This window comes from Phyllobates terribilis, unplaced genomic scaffold, assembly GCF_046119375.1.
Source record: "Phyllobates terribilis strain yellow unplaced genomic scaffold, ASM4611937v1 Scaffold_3__8_contigs__length_932513732, whole genome shotgun sequence".
NCBI lineage: Eukaryota > Metazoa > Chordata > Amphibia > Anura > Dendrobatidae > Phyllobates > Phyllobates terribilis.
In genome coordinates, this window is record NW_027362763.1 from 67,067,570 (window position 1) to 67,087,554 (window position 19,985).

Genomic DNA, 19,985 nt, shown 5'->3' on the forward strand with positions numbered 1-19,985 from the left:
TTAATAACCTGAAGCACTTTAAATGGACACACAAACTTAGGACCCAGTTTTTTAGAGAGAATCCTCAACCGTAAGTTCCTTGAGGACAACCAAACCATGTCACCCACAGTAAACAAAACCTCCTTACGTTTCCTGTCAAAATACTTCTTGGACTTCTTGTTAACCTCTTGAAGGTTGCAACATACATTAGTCCAAACGCTCTTCAAATCACCGGAAAAAATTCTCCTCCTCTGACGCCAATTTGGAGAGCAAACCAAAAGACGGAGCTGAGGAGGATGTATGATTGTTAAGAGCAAATTCTGCGAGAGGCAGAAACTCAGACCACACCTCTTGATTGTCTGCCACAAAACAATGCAAAAACTGTTCTACATCCTGGATCTTTCTTTCAGTTTGTCCATTAGACTCAGGATGATACCCAGACGAAAATGACAAATGGACTCCCAACCTGTCACAAGAAGCACACCAAAAGCGAGCCACAAACTGAGGTCCTCTATCAGAAACAATATCAGTGGGAACGGAATGAAGCTTGACAATCTCCTTAACAAACGCCTTAGCGAGAGTCTTGGCACAGGGCAACTTAATGAATGGAACCAAATGACATATCTTACTAAAACAGTCCACGACCACCCAGATGACAGTAAAACCCTCGAACACAGGCAGATCAGTAATAAAATCCATTGTGAGATGTGTCCAAAGTGCACTAGGAACCTCCAGAGGGCAAAGCAACCCCGCAGCAGGAGTATGTGAAGCCTTTGACCTAGCACACACTGTACATTGACGCACCCACTTGATGACTTCTTTCTGCCATGCAGGCCACCAAAAACTGCGACTGATAAGTCTCTTAGTCTCAGAAATTCTTGGATGACCTGCCAACCGAGACTCATGACACTCCACAAACAAGTCTCTTCTAAAGGATCTTGGCACGAACAACCTCGCATGGGGAGTGATAGATCGAGCATCATCTTGAGCTTTCAGAATCCCATTCTCCAAAATGGAGTCCATTGCCCCCACCACAACTCCTTTCTGTAAAATGCTCTCCTCCTCCTCGGCACCGACCATAGTAGAGAATCTGTGAGATAAAGCATCCGCTTTAGCATTCTTAGTACCAGGGATATAGGTAACAGAAAAATGAAACCGAGAAAATAAAAGTGCCCACCTAGCTTGACGGGCATTCAAGCGCTTGGCAGCATCCAGATAGATCAAATTCTTATTATCTGTGAAAACCTGAATAGGAAATCTAGCACCTTCCAAAAAAATGACGCCAATGTTCAAACACGAGTTTAATAGCCAGCAACTCCCGATTTCCAACATCATAATTCAGATTGGTTTCCGAAAATTGTTTCGAAAAGAAGGCACAAGGATGTACTCCATCCCTGTTCTCCTGAGACAATACTGCTCCAACCCCCACCGATGAAGCATCGACCTCGACCAAAAAAGGCTTGGTCGCATCAAGCTGCATAAGGATAGGGGCAGAACTGAACCTCTCTTTAAGATACTTAAACGCTTCAATGGCCTCAGTAGTCCACTGGACTGTAATCGCACCTTTCCTGGTGAGATCGGTTAGAGGCTTAACAATTACAGAAAAATTCATAATGAATTTCCTGTAATAATTGGCAAAACCCAAAAATCTCTGTATAGATTTCAAACCAATAGGCCTAGGCCATTCCTGAACAGCCTGAACCTTCACCGGGTCCATCTCAAAGCCCTTGCTGGAGACAATGTAACCCAAAAAACTAATTTTCTGTACAACGAACTCACATTTCTCCAGCTTAGCAAAGAGTGAATTATCACTCAATAACTGGAAAACTTCACGTACACTCTGCAAATGGGACTCCAGATCTGGTGAATAAATCAAAATGTCATCTAAATACACGACCACATTCCTACCAATCAAACGTCTCAGGATGTCATTAATAAGGTTCTGCAGGTGCATTGTTAAGACCAAAATGCACCACCAGATTCTCAAAATGACCTACCGGAGTGTTAAAAGCAGTTTTCCATTCATCACCCTCCTTCACTCGTAACAAATTGTGTGCCCCACAGAGATAAATCTTAGAGAACCACTTGGCCCGACTAACTGGTTAAACAAGTCAGGAATTAATGGCAATGGGTAGGAATTGCGTAGGTAATCTTATTAATTTCACAAAAATCCAGACATGGACGCAAACCCCCATCCTTTTTTTTAGCAAAGAAAAATCCAACTGCCACAGGTGACTTAGAAGGTCTAATGTGACCAGCAGCCAGGCTAGTCTGTATGTACTCCTCCAAGGCCTTTCTTTCAGGGATAGTCAGATTAAACCAGCGACTCTTGGGAAGAGTACCTCCCGGAACAAACTCAATGGCGCAATCATAATCCCTATGAGGAGGTAAAACTTGTGACTCCTCCTCCGAAAAAACCCTCCAAAAATCTTGATTAGGTACAGGTAATTCCCCTTTTTCCACAGCGCAATGTGACCATTACAACATTTATCATAGCACTTCGGACTCCAAGACTTTATCATATTAGTAGTACAGTTATAACCAAGGCAATCCTAGAATGACCGGAGAGGGTAAATTATTTAATACAACCAAGTCCAAAATTTCTTGGTGAAGTCCATTGATAGTGAGAGGAAATGCAGCAATACATTTCATGGGAGAGTTATCAATTGCAATCACAGAAATAGGTGAGGACAAATTTTTGGATTTCAATTTAAGGTTTTCCAAAAACCCTTTATCAATCACATTAAGTGTTGAACCACAATCCACAAATACCTGAAATTCAATCAAATTTTCCTGCAAAGTAGTACTCCCTGAAAGAAATACTCCTGCAGAGCATAAACAAGCTATACGGGCGAACCTGACCTTTTTTTTTTCTTTACTTAAACGAAGCTCCAAATAATTAATCAAATGGTCAGCTTTACCACAATAAAGACACAATCCCTCGGCGAACCTCCGGTCTCCTTGCTGAGACGGGAGCGACTTCGCCCCAACCTTCATCGGTTCTCTACCATCTGAGCAGATTTTCTGGGGACTATGACCTGGCATTACAGGAATCTTTACCTCATTCTGCCTAAATCTCAGCCTCCTGTCCACACGAACAGATAATTGCATGGCATCCTGCAGAGTCTCAGGTGCGGGGAATGCAATTAGCAAATCCTTAACCCTTTCACTCAGACCAGCAAGAAATAGACATTTCAGAGCAGGATCATTCCATTTGACTTCTGAAGCCCATCTTCTAAAGTGTGTGCAATAATTTTCAACATCACCTGATCCCTGATTCAAACGCTTGAGTTCTGCCTCAGCATATGAGATTCGATCAGGATCGTCATATAATACACCCATAGCAGAAATAAATTCTTCTATAGACCTTAAGCATGGATCATTAGGTTGGAGAGAAAAGGCCCATCCTTGTGGTTCATTGCGCAAAAGTGACATAATAAAACCAATGCGCTGTGATTCATTCCCCGAGGACTCTTTGGTCTCGATCGAAAAGATAACAAACAAGCATTTTTAAAGGAAAAAGAATCTTGCTGTTTACTATAAATAACATCAGGCAGTCCTACCTTGGGTTCCACAAAATGCGCTCCAGAAGTCACGTGTTGCTGGAGCTCGGCCACCTCCAGAGACAATCCCTGCAAGCGTTGAGCCAAATCTCGGACAGAAGCCATACTGATCCTCAATTTTTTTTCCTTTAGTTTTTTTTAACTGGTCTTACTGTTATGATCTGCAACAAGTACTAAGGAAAGAAAGGGGAAACCTATCCCTACAGTAAGACTAAGCTGAATCTCTACAATGTAGCGGGCTGCCTGTTCCTTGCAAACAGACCCGCCTTAGTCCTCAGCTAGTCTAAACAAAGACCTATAGCATAAGGGGAGGGGTCCCTAAAAGAACTAAGGACTGGAACAAAAATGTGACACCTCCTAAACAGAGAAGTTGTTGCAGAACACAAAAAGATAAACTGACAAAAAGGTACTAGAGGTCCTAGAAGGACAAAGCAAACTGACAAACAAAGGCACAGAAGCACCTGGCTAGCTAAACAGTCAAACAACACTGAACTCCAGCACATCCAAAAAGGCGGAGCTGGAATATAAAGGCAGATGGTCACGTGACCGCAAAACACAAAATGGAAAAAACAAACAGGAGGGTTCTAACCGTTTCAGATTGAAAAACATTGTGCCCTCCAGAGGATTTGATTCTGAGGGCTCACCTTTCTCCCCCGTTCAAGAGCCCCATAGCAGCTGCAAAGTTAGCGCTATCATGAACTCTCCTGAGGTAGAAGCCAAGGCACACCAGAGGATTCTCTGATGGGAACGTCCAACCATGCCGAGAAGCAGCCTTATTTAAGAAAAGTGTGGGAGAAGTTTTCCGGACACTCTATGGCTGCTTTTTTAATGTGGATCGGACATCCTTATGCATGTTATTTCTCAAACCGCATTGCAGATCAGGCCATTGTCCAACTCTGTATTTATGAAATGAAATGTGCAAAGTAAGATGTTTGTGAGTCAAAGCACCACCAAGTGCGAGTTGATGTTTGACAGGCTGCCATTGCTTCTGCAACAAGCTGCATTAGAGGATTTCCTGGGAGAAATAACACCCAGGGTAGATATGGTTTCCATCTATGCTAGTCCTATCACCGAGCTAAATACAATTCATCAAAAAAAAGCTGTAGACTGGCTCCGTACCATCCATGGCCACATTCATCTGTCCATGTGTTTGTGGTTAGGCGGTCCTTCCCAGTAAGTGCACTGGGGAGGGCACGGGTAATGTTGTGGGACCAGTGCTTGTGGAAGGCGGAGACGATACCGGGAAAAATAGTGGCGGCTGGGGACCGAATATGGACACCCAGTCGCCGCCGCCATGAGATTGTGGACAGCTTCCGCCTCCACGAGCCTAAAAGGCCACATTTTAAGTGTAAGCAGCTGCCCAGAAATCTGGCAGTTTAGTATTGCGGCCTGTGAGTGGGCAGGTGGGTGGCTGGCTACATTCTTGCGCTTGCATTCCAAGTAACAGAAAACTAAGCAGATGGTGGTCTCTGTCATCATCATGGCCTCACCTCTGCACTATGAACTCTCCTGAAGGAGAAGCCAGGGCCCACCGGAGGAGTCTCTGGTTTTATGGTGGGTCTGTCCATCCCTGCCGAGAAGCAGCCCTGGCTAAGAAAAGTGTGGGGGAAGGTTGCCGGACACTTTATGGCTTTTTTAATGTGGATTGGACATGCTTATGAATGATATTTCTCAAACCGCATTGCAGATCAGGCCATTGCCCAACTCTATAGTTATGAAATTAAATGCACAAATAAAGATGTGTGTGTGTCAAAGCACCACCGACAAATGCAAGTTGATGTTGGACGGGCTTCCATTGCTTCTGCATCAAGCTGCATTAGACGACTTCCTGGGAGAAATTACACCCAGAGTAGATACGGTTTCCCTCTATGCCAGTCCTTTCACCAAGCTAAATACAACTGAGCAAAAAAAGCTGTGGACTGGCTCCGTACCATCCCTGGCCACATTCACCTGTCCACATGTTTGTGGTTAGGCGGTCCTTCCCAGTAAGTGCACTGGGGAGGGCACGGGTAATGTTGTGGGACCAGTGCTTTTGGAAGGCAGAGATGATACCGGGAGAAATAGTGATAGCTGGGGACCGAATATGGACACCCGGTCACCGCCACCATAAGATTGTGGACATCTTCCGTCTCCAAGAGCCTAAAAGACCACATTTTAAGTGCAAGCAGCTGTCAAAAAATTGGCAGTATAGTATTGCAGCCTGAGGGAGGGTGGGTGGCTGGCTGCATACTTTTGCTTGCATTTCAAGGAATGGGGCAGGGACAAATGAACGCTGCACTAGGACAAGGACGTGGACGGTGATTGTTGCAAGTCTGCAACGACAGGTGCATGGCGGGAGGCATCTTCGCATGTGCCAAGGATCACTTATGATGAGAACACTTTTAGGCAGTGACCTGGGAGTCAGAAATGCTTCCACATCTCTTCCCCATGCTGTTCAGCACTGTATGCCTGTGTATGATGATGTGTCACACACCACATGGCCAGATAAGGTTCTAAAATGTTAAAATGTAATTTCCCAGTAAATGCATTTGTCTTTGTTGAAAGCAATGCAAAAGTGCAAAAACGCATCAAAAATGCTATGTGTGAACATAGCCCAAGTTGTGGAGGAGTATTTTTGGTTTTGGTTATTTATTTTGCCTTATATACAAGTCATTAACCTGGAAAGGATGTTCATTAACATATTTCCCAGGACAATCCATTTTGGTTTCGTTTTTGTATGTTTTATTGTGAGTCCGTAAAAGTGGCGTAATACTCTGACAACATTGTTGACAGAAGTGACCTGGGAGTCAGAAATGCTTCCAGTGGTCTACCCCATGCTGTTCGCATGTCATTTGAGCACTGTTCCCATCGATTTGGGCAATTTTTAGGCACTCTGCAGACCGCCGGGGGGATCCGCCTGAAAAATACTCGAGTTTCCCATAGACTTACATTGGTCTCGTTGCTCGGGTCGATCACCCGAGTATTTCAATTTTCTCGACTCAAGCAACGAGTGCCCAAGCATTTTAGTGCTCGCTCATCACTAGTCAGGATTATTACCGCAGTAATATCGTATGACATCCACGGTTTTAGGTAGTGGCCTAAGAGTTTAGTATTTGTCAGTGGCCAAGTGTGGATAGGTTTGGTCATCCCAACTGGCAGACTTTAAATGCAGTATAATATTTTGCACACTGCCCAAAATGTCACGATTATTACCGCAGTAAAATCAGATGATGTCTGATGACCACAGTTTATGCAGTGGTCTTATAGTATAGTATTGTTTAGCAACCAAGTGTGAACAAGTTTGAACAACACACAACTGGCATACTTTAAATGGAGTATGATACTTGGCACGCTCCCAAAGGAATCAATATTTTTACCACAGTAATATTGGATTATGCCTGATGATGGACAGGTTTCTCTGCTTCCACAATACAGCAATGCTATTAAAATGAAAATAATCTGGCTGTATGCTGCTAACAAGTCAATGGAGCAGTAAAACTGGTGTATTATATTGCTTTTCATGCAAATAACCAGTATTAAGAGCGAAAGGACTATTAGCCCTGATTAGTGTTGAGCTACCCCCGTAGTGTTCGAGTTCGGTTCGGTTCGTCGAACACCCATGTGTTCGCCGAACTGTTCGTCGAACTGTTCATCGAACACCTTCGAACACCGTTAAAACCAATGGCAGGCAAACAAAAACACATAGAAACACATAGAAAACACCTTCAAAGGTGTCCAAAAGCTGACAAACTGCTCAGAAGACACAACTAACACATGGAAAAGTGACAAGTACATATAGTCATGCGAAAAGAAAAGAGGTGGAGGAGTAAAAGGAGGGGGAGACACAGATATAGGCATGTCATGCCCTTCTAAAATCCAAAAAGCGAGAAGCCGACACGGCCAGTCCGCTCCTGCCCGTGCCACCTCCGTGTCGCCGGGTTTGTGCCAGAGCCGCGGTGAACCCTGATGGCCAGCCCCCCTCTCCCAATACTGGTGCCTGTCCGCTGGTGGGTCGAGCGAGCCCCCCTGTGGTGGAGGCAGCTCTAAGCTTTTTAATTTAAATTGTCTCTCTAATTTGAATGAATACACTTTAAATCCATTTACAAGGATCTATTGGAGGGCAAGTCTCATGCCAGCAGCTGCGTAATTCCAGCTCCAGTAGCGTCCACTAAAGCTGCTGCAGTTAAAAAGCTTTTATAAGGATCGAGCTCGGCTGTCCACCGCAAGGCATCCTACTGCCAGTCCCAGCCCCTATGCCTTGGGGTGCCTCCTGATGCTCTTCACTGAGTATCCCATGGTCCCGAAGCATTTCCTTTGAAAAAATTAAGTGTCTAAACTACAGGTGGTTTAGCTTGCTTAACAGCCGGGATAATCCGCTGACTAGCAGACACTGCTACTAGGCACAAAGTATTTCCTTGGCTAGATGCAGTTAAAAATTTGTAATTAGATACTCTCGTTGGATGCTGAGAAAGCATTCCATAGAGTCTCCTGGCACGCCATATATGATTCTCTTAAAAAGCATGGGGTAGGGGTCTAGGGGACCCTTTTATAGCCAAAATCACGGCCCTGTATCGCAATACGTCACCTAGGCTGAAGATAAATGGAACTGTAGCACCCTGAGGGCTCGGTTGCTACAGACGTATTGCACCTCACCCAGAGGTGTGATATCTCACTCTCAGGTAAGGATGGAGTGTGGATCAGGACCCCGACACCTGCATGCATTACACCACATTGCCGTGGGGCAGGGCGACCAATATGCCCCTGAGATGGGCACGACAGTCCCTGTCCCTGGCTGGAGTGGGGGGAGGGAACACTGAGGAAGGGGAACCCTGTAGTGCAGGAGCAGGGAGGAAGCAGTTCCTGGGTGCATTGAGAAGGGAGTATAAAAGGTGGGCACCATCTTAGTTCAGTGCAGAGAAGCCTGAGCAAAAGTGAGAGGGAGCAGGGGCTCTGCATGAGCTCTGCTCCAGAGGCGGGCCTAGTAACAGAGGCCCAGGCCTGGAAGAGGGAGAAGGAAGGAAGAGGAGCGGAGAAGGCTCCAGGAACGAGGAATGAAGGGATCCCAGGGGTGCGGACGGGCGAGTCGCCACCGCACGCCCGAATCCACCTGCGTGGAGGGGTCAGGCCAAAGGGGGAGACCGGTCCCCGAACTAGAGGAGGCAGGAAACGACCCTCAGCTAGAAACCGGAGGCTCTGACATTTTATGTGGCGCAGCCCCTCGCTACACCCGCTAGGAAGGCACCACATAGGGTCAGGGAAACTGGCGCCAAGTTTACCAAGAGGAGGCCCGAGGCAGCCGGACAGAAGTGTTGGTAAGAAAGGCCAGACAAAGGACACACAAAGGGGGTCCTGTGAAGTGCTCCAAAGTTATCTGGGAGTTGTCTGAGCCCCTCACCTGGTGAGCACAGTACGACGTGGGCAGCCGTTACCTGCAGACGTGGTCTGGATAATAAGAACTGTGAGTAAAGGCCCTGGACTGCATCACTGACTCCGTGTCGTTACTGCTGCTGCCCTGCACCATCACCCCCATCCTCCGCATACACTGCCCTGAGGCTATACTCCTCCCGTGGGGAGTTATGCTACGCTCTGCTGCACCCACAACACCAGCCTCAGCGGTCTGCCCTGTAGCGGCGGTTCACTCTGACCGCAATCCACAGGTGGCGTAGTCGGACATTTAAACATCAAAACCACATAAATAGTTCCGCCACTGGTTTGACCGCCCTGAGCCACGGAACCGGGTCGCCGCCACGAAGACTACAACCACCAGCATCCACCAAAAAGGGTCCGGCTCCGGGTGTCCCAAGGCCCAGGGGGCGCGTCAGAACATTTTCATCACCTTTCACAATCACCAATGGGACAAGGCAGGGATGTTCTCTGTCCCCTCTCTTATACATCCTAGTGACGGAGCACCTGCTCTCATCAATTCGCCATAACCCCAATATTAGGTGGATTGAGGTGGGAGGCACCGAGTACAAGTGCTCTCTATTTGCTGATGATGTCCTAGTATATATCACTCAATCACATATATCCATCCATGCTGTTATGGCTGAAATAGATCACTTTGTTACATGGTCAAATTTTAAAATCAATGCAGCGAAGTCTGAGGCCCTCGATGTCTCCCTCCCCAAATCCATATAGGATTCCATCCAGTCCAACTTTCCCTTTGCCTGGCCCTCACAGGGTATCAAATACTTAGGAATTCCTATTCATAGAGACCTCTCCCATCTATGTTATCTTAATTTTGGGCCCTTTATTGAACAACTCCATACAGACCACGGTTGGCAAGTTAGAACTGTAAGATTCACTACGTGAACCACTGGTGTTTTGTGGAAAAGCACATGTACACTGTATTCCAAATTATTATGCAAAAAGTGTTTAGGAGTGATAAGGGAAGAATTTGTTTGTTTGTCAGTTAAACTCATTGATGGTGATGTGTGTCAGGGCTCTTTATATCACTGTAAGCAATTGCAGACACCAGTGCTAATTAGTTTGTCAGGTGTGTCCAATGAAAGGCAAGACTACTTAAGAAGGCTCTCTCACATTATTCAGCAGCCTACATTTTCTGCCAAAATGGGAAAGAAAAAGGATGTGTCGGCTGCTGAGAAGCAACAAATTGTGGAGTGTTTAGGTCAAGGCATGACTACAATCAACATTGTGCGATGATCAGGATGAAGTGTCTTGGCAATCAAGAAGTATGTAGCTGATTCACAGTAAACACGTGTGCGTGCTGATAAGGGCAAATTGAGGACTCTTTCCTACAGGCAATTACGTCAGGTTGAAAGAGCAGCGGCAAAAAAGCCTTGTCATAGCAGCAGACAAGTTTTTGAAGCTGCTTGTGCCTCCAACGTCCCCCGAACAACAAGATGCAGGGTCCTTCAGAGGTTTGCAGCTGTGCATACGCCATCCTGTCGACCTCCTCTATCCACTTCACACAAGCAGAAACGGCTCCAGTGGGCCAAACATTACATGAAGACTGATTTCAAAACTGTTTTGTTCACGGATGAGTGCCGTGCAGCGCTCGATGGTCCAGATGGATGGAGTGGAGGATGGCTGGTTGATGGACACCCCACGCAAACACGGCTACAGCGCCAACAAGGAGGAGGTGGAGTAATGTTTTGGGCTGGAATCATGGGGAGAGAGATTGTCGGCCCCTTTAGGATCCCTGAAGGTGCTAAAGATGAACTCCATAATGTATGTGGATTTTCTCAAACAGCACTTCCTGCCATGGTTCAAGAAGAAGAACCATGTATTTCACAGCAAGATCATTTTTCTGCATGATAATGCACCATCTCATGCTGCACATAAAACATCTGCATCTCTGGCTGATATGGGCATAAAAGGGGACAAACTTATGGTGTGACCCCCATGCCCCCCTGACTTCTACCCCATTCCGAACCTTTAGAGCATCATTAAAAGGAGTGTCTATGATGGCGGGAGGCAGTTCACATCTAAGCAACAGCTCTGGGAGGGTATTCTGTCCTCATGCAAAACAATTGAAGCAGAAACCATCCAAAACCTGACAAATTCAATGGACGAGAGAGTTCAGAAGCTCCTTTCGAACAAGGGGTCCTATGTGAAAATAACATCACACATGTTTTTGGACGCAGTCCTGACACCTCTTTACCCACAACAGCCAGTGTGATTGGCAGGTCATCATTTCATTTGGAAGTGGAAACACCAGCTGGTGTTGAGCGCTCTCCAACATCGAGAGCACCACCTTTGGATCAAGGCAACCTAACTTTTCCACCTGCATCTTCCTCTCAGACCGGCAGCTTGCCGGAGACACCCTACTCAACCCCATCTAAGCACAACAGCCTGCGCTCGGTCCCTCAGATGTGGACAAGTAAAAGACCATTTCATCCTAGCAATGAGAAAGCTAAGAGGTTGAATTTCACCATCTGCAAGCTGTTGGCTACAGAAATGCTGCCTTTCCGCCTGGTGGACACAGAGGATTTTCGAGACCTTATGTCCGTCGCAGTGCCCCAGTACCAGATGCCCAGTCGGCACTACTTCTCAAAGAAAGGTGTGCCTGCGCTACACCAACATGTCACACACAACATCACCGCTTCTTTGAGAAACTCTGTGTGTGACAGGGTGAATTTCACCACAGACACTTGGACGAGTAGGCATGGACAGGGGTGTTACATGTCGCTGACTGGGCACTGGGTAACTATGGTGACAGCAGGACAAGGGGCTGCTGTCCAAGTCTTGCCGTCCCCACGAGTTGTGCGTCAATCCTCTTTATGTCAAAGTTCCTCCACTTCTTCTGCCTCCTCAACCTCCTCTCGGTCCTCCACCTGCACCCAAAGCCTGTATGGTAATGCCACCCGCTTTCTAACTGCGCAGAAGGAATCCTGCACCCCTCCTTACTATGCTGGCAGCAGGGCTCAATGGCATCAGGCGGTGTTTACTTTGAAATGTCTGTGAAATGTGAGTCACACAGCTGAGGAGTTGTGGTCAGCTCTGGAGACCCAGATTCATGAATGGTTGTCTCCACTGGACCTGCAACCAGGGAAGGCCGTGTGCGAGAATGCTGCAAACCTGGGTGCGGCCCTTCGTCGGGGCAATGTCACACACGTGCCTTGTATGGCTCACGTGTTGAACCTGGTTGTCCAGCAATTTTTAGCCCACTATCCCGCACTAGATGGACTTCTGCAGAGGGCACAGTCGCTGTGTGCTCACTTCCGCTGTTCGCATCCCGCAGCTCAACGACTTATATCTCTACAGAAGTCGTTGGGCCTGCCAGTTCACTGGCTGAAATGTGATGTGCCGACACAGTGGAATTCAATTCTGCACATGTTGCAGCGACTGTGGCAGCACCGACAAGCCCTGGTGCAATACGTTCTGATGTATAGCCTGTGCCAATGAGATCCAGAGGTGGGGCAAATCACGCTGCAGGAGTGGTCTCAGATCAGGGATCTATGAAGTTGACACACCCCCTGTGCCATGGGGTAACCGGAGCTGTGCCGGTAGACTCTGGGGGTTGTAGTCACTGTGGCGGTGACCCGGTCTGTGACCCAGGGCGGTCAAACCAAGGGTAATTTGTATATATTGGTTTCATGATGTCCGACTATGCCACCTGTGGAGGGCGGCCAAAGGGGTCGCCTCTGCGGAACAGTCCTCTGAAGCTGGTGGTTTTGCAGCAATGGTATTATTACTCCCCAAAGTAAGAGTGTTGCTTCAGGGCAGTGTAGGTGGATGATGGTGGTTGTAGTGCAGGGATTCAGTAATGAATACAGAGTCCGTGTGATGCAGTCTCAAGATCTTTACTCACAGTTGTTGCAGTCCAGATTACAGATACCAGAGCAATCTCCCCCGTCGTGCTGTGCGTACTCAGTGAGGAGCTCAATCCGCCCCCAGATAGCTCCTGCGTACTTAGCAGGACCCCCTTCTGTGTGTCCTTTCTGTGGCCTTCTCCCTGCACCTCACACCCAGTAACACTTCTATCCGGTATCCTCGGGCCTTGGCGGGCGACGTGGGTTCCGTCCCCTGGGTCCTATGTGGCTACCTTCTTAATGAGACTGGTGTGGACTTTGGCCTGCAGTCCATGAAATGCTGCAGACTCTGGTTTCTAGTTGAGCCTTGCTGTTTCTCCGCTAGTTGAGGGACAGGTTCCCTTTATCTGGCCTGACCCCTCTACCGCCTGGTAGCAGCGGGCGTACGGTTGGCCTTCTGCATGGCCCGTACCCCTAGGGTCCCTTCGGTTCCTGGAGCCTTCCTGCTCCCACTCCTCTCTTATCTCCTTCAGTGCTGGGCCTCCCAGGCTAGGCCCGCCTCTGGAGCAGAGCTCATGCAGAGCCTCTGCTCCTGTCACTTCTCCTCCTCTGACTGGCTTGCTCTTTCTAAGATGGCTTCCTATTTATACTCTCCGTGTCATGTGCTCCCTTAAGCTGCTTTCTCAACCCACACCCACTACAAAGGACCCTCCCGCCAGCTAGGGACCTGGGACTGTGCTCTCCCTTAGGAGCAATCTCGCCCTAACCCCACTGTATGTGTTGGATGCAGGTGTTAGGGTCCCGAGCCATACTCCTTCCTTACCTGAGGGTGAGATACCACACCTCTGGGTGAGATGCAGTACCTCTGTGGTGACTGAACCCTCAAGGGCGCCACACACCCTTCTGCACAGTTTTGAAATGGCGACGAAGAAGTTTAGTGCTGACGATGCGATTATCAGCATGACTATTCCGGTGATTTACATGCTGGTGCACACGTTAAACAGAATTCAGAGTCAGGTGGTGGGACAAGAGGAGGTGGAGGAAGTAGAGGAGGAGTCGCATGCAGAAGGGATAAAATCTCCAAGGTCCAGACGGTCGGCAGCACCAAGGCGGCAAGCATGCGAGGGTGGGTGAGAGGGATTAACCAGGGCGCATGGTAGCAGCCAAACTGTTGAGGAAGGTGCAGGAGCCGAGGAAGAAGTGGAGGACGAACTCGCGATGGGCATGTAAGACACATCAGATGAGGGAGACCTTGATCACATTTCTGTTGTGTGAGGTTAGGGGGAGAGGGCAGTAGAAGGAAGCATGATTCTTACCTCGCTACCAACATAACAAGGACTTGGTCCTCCTGGATGCGCAAGACACATGAGTGCCTTCTTGCTGCACTACCTGCAACATGACCCTTGGATTGTCAGAATTCGAAGTAATCCCGACTACTGGGTTGCCACACTCTTAGATCCCCGGTACAAAAGTATATTTGCCTAAATAATTCCTGCCATAGAAAGAGATTCACGCATGCAGGAGTATCAGCAGAGGCTGTTGCAGAATCTTACATGTGCTTTTCCACAAAACACCAGTGGTGCAGGTAGTGAATCTCACAGTTCTAACTTGCAAACCGTGGGACTGTCGAGTCTTCATCACTCAATCCGTAACAGTAACACTGTATCTGCTGGTAACAGCAATTTTGTGGAATCGTTTCACCACTTTTTTAGACCATCCTTTGCAAGGCCACAGGAGACAAGAAGTCTGACACATAGTCAACGCCTAGAGAGGATGGTACTGGAGTATCTACAAGTGAACATCGAAGCCATGACTGTGTCACTGGACCCTTGCTCATTTTGGGATTCCAATCTGGAAAAATGTCCGGAGCTCGCCACTGACGCCTTGGAGATCTTGTCATGCCCTACAGCCAGCGTTCTCTCTGAATGTGTGTTCAGCGCTTCTGGTGGTGTGCTGACAGATAAGCGCACTCGGCAGTCCACTGAGAATGTAGACAGACTCATGTTCATACAGATGAACAAACCATGGATCCTCAAGGACTTTTCTACCCCTGTGTCATCCTGGGGAGACTAAAAGCTTGAGGATTTGGTAAAATCACCTCACCAACGGTTTTAAGCAACTCTGGGGCAATTGATGCCACTTAAGTGGTGTCTGTGCCACAATTTTTGGAAAAAATGGAGACTCTTTTTGGAGTCCACTTGCTGTGCTTTACATGACGTTGGCATCGTCAATTCCAGGTGGGTTGGGTCGCTCCCCCCCCTTTTAACTGAAAGAAACTGCATACACTATGGCTTGGGGTAACACAGATGGTTGAGTCTGAAGAGCTGTTTACTCAGAGGTCTGCTCCACAGCTTCAGTGTCTGCTAGTCAGCGTAGAATTTTTATCTGCATCTAGCCTAGGCAATACTTTGGGCGTAGTAGCCCAGCTGCGAAGCAAGCTGCACCGCCTATGTATCTAATAAGAATTTTTAAATGCATCTAGCCTAGGCAGACTGTGGGGACCCCCAACCAAACCAAGACGCTCAGCCCCCCTACCGCCTCCCTTTCCTTGACAATACAATTATGTAACTCTTACAACTGGATGGGTGAGGATCAGTCACAGCTTTATTAACTCTTTATACTCATTCCATTAGAAAGGCATTTTATTTCTAAAATAATTCAGCTTGTTGTAGCATGCCCTGGGTCTCCACACCGGCAAGTTGTCCAACAAGTGTAACTCTCCAACATGTCCTTTCTATTTCCAGGCCATGGAGGATCCTGTGTACTCGTATGCGGGACTCTGACCCCCATCCATCACTCTTAACGCTTGTTCCACTCCATCCTGGAGTCCTGACAGGAATATGTCCAGTCCAATATCCATTAAATGAACACCGTCGGGCCGTATGAGGCCTGCTTTATCTCCTTCCAGTTGTCGGTGTTGTATCACTACACCGCCTCTGTCTCTTCTAAATTTTGCCATCCGAATATTTATTACCCGCCTTGTCCGTTCGATGGCCGTGATGTTTCGCGCACCTTGCCATACCGCTATCGGCACAATCTCTGACCATACTATAGTTAGTTTTGTGAAAAATTTTCTGAAGCGCTCAGTGTCTAGTTTCATTATTGCCATTAGTTATGCGCTCTTGTGATGACCTAGGTCGTTTCCCCCGGCCTGTATAACTAAGATGAGCGGACCTCTTGCCTCTCTCCCTACCTTAATTTCCTCCATTAGTATCTGGGCCATAGCAGGCCTCTAATACCTCTACAGTTGAAATATGTGCTATGAAACTCTAATTTACTCCCGCATGGGCAGACTTTTGCCCTTTTTGCTGCCCAATATATATACGAGTGGCCTATTACCCACACTGTTGGCTTAGCGTCACCTGTAAAATAAACAAACCATGTTAGGATAACAAGTCTGGTCTTATGTATCTTGCCAAACACGTGGATCGCCATCTCCCTATCCTCTGAGCTTCGTTTCTGACAGTCCTGCTCTTGCTGGTTCCGTGGCCGCGCCTATGCGGAATGAGTGTGTCCCGTAATCTTTGGGGTGGTTCACTGCCGATGTTATGCATTTATTAAATATAGCTTGGAACTGGTATCTTGATAATGGCATTCCATCAATGTGTGATAGGAAGAAATTACTTTGTGATCTGATGGTTATATATGTTTTTAATATTGCAAGCCGACTCAGTGTACCGTTTGTGGGTTGTAGAAGTACCCAAGTGCCCCTGCCCGCTGGAACCGTTTTCGATTGGTTTATCCGTAGATGTATTGCATTATTGGCTATGACTACGTCCTGGTGTAATAAGCCTCCACTGGTGGCAATTTTGGATTGAGGGACTAATTTGCTTATGCATAGCGCCCCAAAGAAGGTGATCGCAAATGCAGTAGACAGTAGTGTTGCTTCAAATTGTGAGTTTCATGCTAATGGTGTTAGGGATATGATGTGAGAAATCAGTTTTAGTGACACGGGACGGGACGTCTACACTCCTGACTTGGCTGACCCCTTTTTCACCCTTTTATGGATTGTCTGATGATGAATCTCTTTGTCACATCTCCCCAATTCAGTAGTTGGAAGTGAAATGCAACTCCGGTCAGACACCGCTTTGCTGACGCCCCTGATATGCCCCTCATCATTAGCTGGTGGAGAAATTCTATGGTGACTTGTAATCTGGCTGTTCACATTGGTCAACCAGTCTGCCTGCTTCTAGTTGCGTCCACTCTTCCCATGCCTTACCGTATGCTTGCCACGTCGACGGGGCAACTGACGCTCTAATTAATGGCATCAACTATTCTCCACTAGATCCCATAGGGAGGCTGGGCAACTGTTGCCCGATGGGTGGGCGTTGGGGAGGAGCTCTGTGAAAATCTGCCAATTGTATTGTGATAAAGCGTTAGCAGCAGCTTTAGACCCCTCAGCATCGTGGCTAGCGCGGACCCATACATTGTGTTTTAGGCACAGGAATGCTAGCCGGCGTAGTAGGCCTAGCACTGGGAGAGACGATGATGCCATCTTATTAATGCAGTGCGCTAGGCTGGTGTTTTTTGTTATGAAGCATATATTTTTGCTAGCCAGGCGTGCGCCCCATACTTCTATTGCTACCACTATTGGGAAGAAAAATTATTTTCCGGGCTAGATACAGCTAAAAATTATTAGTAATTTGAAAGCTGGTGGAGCTTACTATAGATGGCCTAATAGAATGAGTACCACACACTGCTAATATGCCCAAAATTGTTTTACAGGCAAGATGCAGCTAAAAATTATTAGTAATTTCAAAGCTGCTGGAGCTTGGTATAGGTGGCTTAATACAATGAGTACCACACACTGCTACTATGCCCAAAATTATTTTCCGGGCTAGATGCAGCTAAAAATTATTATTAATTTCAAAGCTGGTGGAGCTTGGTATAGATGGCCTAATACAATGAGTACCACACACTACTACTATGCCCAAAATAATTTTCCAGGCAAGATGCAGCTAAAAATTATTAGTAATATGAAAGCTGGTGGAGCTTAGTATAGATGGCCTAATAGAAGGAGTACCACACACTGCTAATATGCCCAAAATTATTTTACAGGCAAGATGCAGCTAAATATTATTATTAATTTCAAAGCTGGTGGAGCTTGGTATAGATGGCCTAATACAATGAGTACCACACACTACTACTAGGCCCAAAATTATTTTCCAGGCAAGATGCAGCTAAAAATTATTAGCAATTTGAAAGCTGGTGGAGCTTAGTATAGATGGCCTAATAGAAGGAGTACCACACACTGCTAATATGGCCAAAATTATTTTACAGGCAAGATTCAGCTAAAAAGTATTATTAATTTCAAAGCTGGTGGAGATTGGTATAGATGGCCTAATACAATGAGTACCACACACTACTACTAGGCCCAAAATTATTTTCCAGGCAAGATGAAGCTAAAAATTATTAGTAATTTGAAAGCTGGTGGAGCTTAGTATAGATGGCCTAATAGAAGGAGTACCACACACTGCTAATATGCCCAAAATTAATTTACAGGCAAGATGCAGCTAAAAATTATTATTAATTTCAAAGCTGGTGGAGCTTGGTATAGATGGCCTATTACAATGAGTACCACACACTGCTACTAAGCCCAAAATTATTTTCCGGGCTACATGCAGCTAAAAATTATTATTAATTTCAAAGCTGGTGGAGCTTGGTATAGATGGCCTAATAGATTGAGTACCACACACTGCTACAGGCCCAAAAGGTTTTACTTGGCTAGGTGCAGTAAAAAAATTGTATTACATACACAGGAGGTGTAGCTTGCAACACAGATAGGCTACTCCACTGACTAGCACAGACTGCAAGAGGCCCAAAAGGATTTGCTTATCTAGATTTTGTCAAATCCTGTGAAAAACACTTGCACAGCACTAAAACAGACCTGCCTGGCAAAAAGTGATAGGAACTGATGTAACCTAGCCCTCAAAAGGGCTGGAATTACAACTAGTCACTACTCCCAACCTATAAGTCGATATCAGAGCACAGACCTGCCTGCTAAAAGTGCTAGGAACTGCTGTAACCTAGCCCTCAAAAGGGCTGCAATTACAAACTAGTCCCTACTCCCTAAACCTTTCTGTCTATTTAAGAGAAAATTCGCTTGCAATTCAGTTACACAATATAGCGCTAACAGCAGCAGCAGTGCCGTCTAACACTCAGCTGCAGCAGTGAAAAAATGGTGGTGACGGGGAAAATGGCTGGGTCTTATAGGGCAAGGACATGTGACATACACAGCCAATGACACATGCCCTTGCTTGTGTGAAAAAAAGCACTTCGCTCCGTGTGTGCGCTGCTGATAGGCTGACAGACTGCACCTCCCCACTGTAAATGCAGGAAAGAGAAAAAAAAATGGAGATCTTCATTATTTCTGCAGAGATCCATCCCATGCCCCTCCCCCCGCCCCGCTGTACGCTCAAACTGTGTATTAACATTGATTATCAGCATTACTGTGAAAAAATCCAGTAACGATTTGGGTGCACGAACAGTTATCGAACATAATCTTGAACAGACGGATTTTTTTCAAATCGTTCGTGTTCGTCGAACGGCTCGAACACCGCCCAAAACAGCTCGAATTTGAGATTGGCGAACAGTTCGATTCGAACACCACTCATCTCTAGTAGATAACCCCAACGGTTTTACAGTTGGCAAATGACATATTCTTATAAGTCCTCTTAGTGGTAGCACTGGAAAAAGTATCAGAAGGTGTGACATACTGGCAATAGCTACAATGTCCGCATCTGAAAGTCCCTAGGGACCTCCTCTCAAGCCACGTCCCCTCCCGAACAGGTGTAGTATAGTGGTTGTGCACTAGGTTATCTTTCATTGATTTCCCTCGTCTGTAGGTGACCTATGGATACAGAGAGTAGAGATGAGCGTTGTTCTACTCGAACTGTTCGCCAATCTCAAATTCGAGCTGTTTTGGGCGGTGTTCGAGCCGTTCGGCGACACACGAACAATTTGAGAAAAATTCGGCTGTTCGAGGTTATGTTCGATAACTGTTCGTGCACCAAAATCATAACTGGATTTTTTCTCAGTAATGATGAAAATTAATGTTAATACGCAGTTTGAGTGTACAGCGGGGTGGGGGGAGGGGCAGAGGATGGATCTCTGCAGGAACAAGGAAGATCTCCATTTTTTTTTTCTCTTTCCCATATTTGCAGTGGGGAGGTGCAATCTGTCAGCCTATCAGCAGCGCACACACGGAGCGAAGTGCTTTTTTTCACACAAGCAAGGGCATGTGTCATTG